The 2,500-nt window shown below is 59.7% G+C and overlaps 1 pseudogene; it reads left to right on the plus strand.

Moving 5' to 3' along the window:
* The window catches only part of LOC126433299 (large subunit ribosomal RNA), a 7,962-nt pseudogene that overhangs the window by 1,176 nt on the left and 4,286 nt on the right, over positions 1-2,500 (plus strand).

Here is a 2,500-nt window from a genome sequence, read left to right on the forward strand (position 1 = left end):
AAACCCTGATGGAGGTCCGTAGCGATTCTGACGTGCAAATCGATCGTCGGAGCTGGGTATAGGGGCGAAAGACTAATCGAACCATCTAGTAGCTGGTTCCCTCCGAAGTTTCCCTCAGGATAGCTGGTGCTCGTACGAGTCTCATCCGGTAAAGCGAATGATTAGAGGCCTTGGGGCCGAAACGACCTCAACCTATTCTCAAACTTTAAATGGGTGAGATCTCCGGCTTGCTTGATATGCTGAAGCCGCGAGCAAACGACTCGGATCGGAGTGCCAAGTGGGCCACTTTTGGTAAGCAGAACTGGCGCTGTGGGATGAACCAAACGCCGAGTTAAGGCGCCCGAATCGACGCTCATGGGAAACCATGAAAGGCGTTGGTTGCTTAAGACAGCAGGACGGTGGCCATGGAAGTCGGAATCCGCTAAGGAGTGTGTAACAACTCACCTGCCGAAGCAACTAGCCCTGAAAATGGATGGCGCTGAAGCGTCGTGCCTATACTCGGCCGTCAGTCTGGCAGTCATGGCCGGTCCTTGCGGCCGGCCGCGAAGCCCTGACGAGTAGGAGGGTCGCGGCGGTGGGCGCAGAAGGGTCTGGGCGTGAGCCTGCCTGGAGCCGCCGTCGGTGCAGATCTTGGTGGTAGTAGCAAATACTCCAGCGAGGCCCTGGAGGGCTGACGCGGAGAAGGGTTTCGTGTGAACAGCCGTTGCACACGAGTCAGTCGATCCTAAGCCCTAGGAGAAATCCGATGTTGATGGGGGCCGTCATAGCATGATGCACTTTGTGCTGGCCCCCGTTGGGCGAAAGGGAATCCGGTTCCTATTCCGGAACCCGGCAGCGGAACCGATACAAGTCGGGCCCCTCTTTTAGAGATGCTCGTCGGGGTAACCCAAAAGGACCCGGAGACGCCGTCGGGAGATCGGGGAAGAGTTTTCTTTTCTGCATGAGCGTTCGAGTTCCCTGGAATCCTCTAGCAGGGAGATAGGGTTTGGAACGCGAAGAGCACCGCAGTTGCGGCGGTGTCCCGATCTTCCCCTCGGACCTTGAAAATCCGGGAGAGGGCCACGTGGAGGTGTCGCGCCGGTTCGTACCCATATCCGCAGCAGGTCTCCAAGGTGAAGAGCCTCTAGTCGATAGAATAATGTAGGTAAGGGAAGTCGGCAAATTGGATCCGTAACTTCGGGATAAGGATTGGCTCTGAGGATCGGGGCGTGTCGGGCTTGGTCGGGAAGTGGGTCAGCGCTAACGTGCCGGGCCTGGGCGAGGTGAGTGCCGTAGGGGTGCCGGTAAGTGCGGGCGTTTAGCGCGGGCGTGGTCTGCTCTCGCCGTTGGTTGGCCTCGTGCTGGCCGGCGGTGCAGGATGCGCGCGCCTGCGCGGCGTTCGCGCCCCGGTGCTTCAACCTGCGTGCAGGATCCGAGCTCGGTCCCGTGCCTTGGCCTCCCACGGATCTTCCTTGCTGCGAGGCCGCGTCCGCCTTAGCGTGCTCCTCCGGGGGCGCGCGGGTGCGCGGATTCTCTTCGGCCGCCATTCAACGATCAACTCAGAACTGGCACGGACTGGGGGAATCCGACTGTCTAATTAAAACAAAGCATTGCGATGGCCCTAGCGGGTGTTGACGCAATGTGATTTCTGCCCAGTGCTCTGAATGTCAACGTGAAGAAATTCAAGCAAGCGCGGGTAAACGGCGGGAGTAACTATGACTCTCTTAAGGTGGCCAAGAGGCGGCGGTGTGGCTGCATCCGGACTTGGCTTTTCGAAGTGCGGTCTTGATGTAGTCGTGCTGCTGCTGCGAGGTGCCTTCCTTGGGTTATAGTTACAGGGAGAGTGATGCGCAATACATGGGCCTAGCCCTCTTAGCCTCTCCTCTCCTGCGGTCTTCTCCCCTTCTCGTGGGCCCGCTGATTTTCGCAGAGTGGAAGACCGCACCAGGGGCTTGGGGGGGTTACCAGCCCCCCCTCGCATTATCCCTTTATAGTTGGGGGCAGCCGACAAGAAACAAGAGATGGTGGCCCTTCCGCTGAAGGTGCCACCCCAGCTACCCCAGCACCTATCCGGCCAACCGGCCGTAACGAAAATGCGATAGTTTGTGTAGCTCCCTTTGCTTGCAGTGAGTGCCACCGCACTTTTACCACGAAGAACGGTCTCGGGGTCCATCGCCGCCGCCAACACCCTGCGGCCGCCAACGCTGAGATCGTGACGGAGAGGCATCGCGCGAGGTGGACGGAGGAAGAAGTCCTGTCGCTCGCCAAGGCAGAGGCCGAACTGTTCCTTGAGAGGGACGCCCGGTTCTTCTTTGTAAATCAAGAACTTACCAGGATGTTCCCCGACCGAACGCTTGAGGCAATCAAGTGCCGACGGCGGCAAGCTGCCCACAAGCAGCTTGTCCGCCAATTCATGGAGGCACTTGAGATCGGTCGGGGTGAAGAGCCGGCGTCCCGCCGTGGAGCAGCGAGCTCGCTGCCTGACGCGGGCGAGGCCGCTGCGCCGCCCGTCGACGCAGCC

Source organism: Schistocerca serialis, unplaced genomic scaffold (assembly GCF_023864345.2).
Source record: "Schistocerca serialis cubense isolate TAMUIC-IGC-003099 unplaced genomic scaffold, iqSchSeri2.2 HiC_scaffold_1162, whole genome shotgun sequence".
NCBI classification, from domain to species: domain Eukaryota; kingdom Metazoa; phylum Arthropoda; class Insecta; order Orthoptera; family Acrididae; genus Schistocerca; species Schistocerca serialis.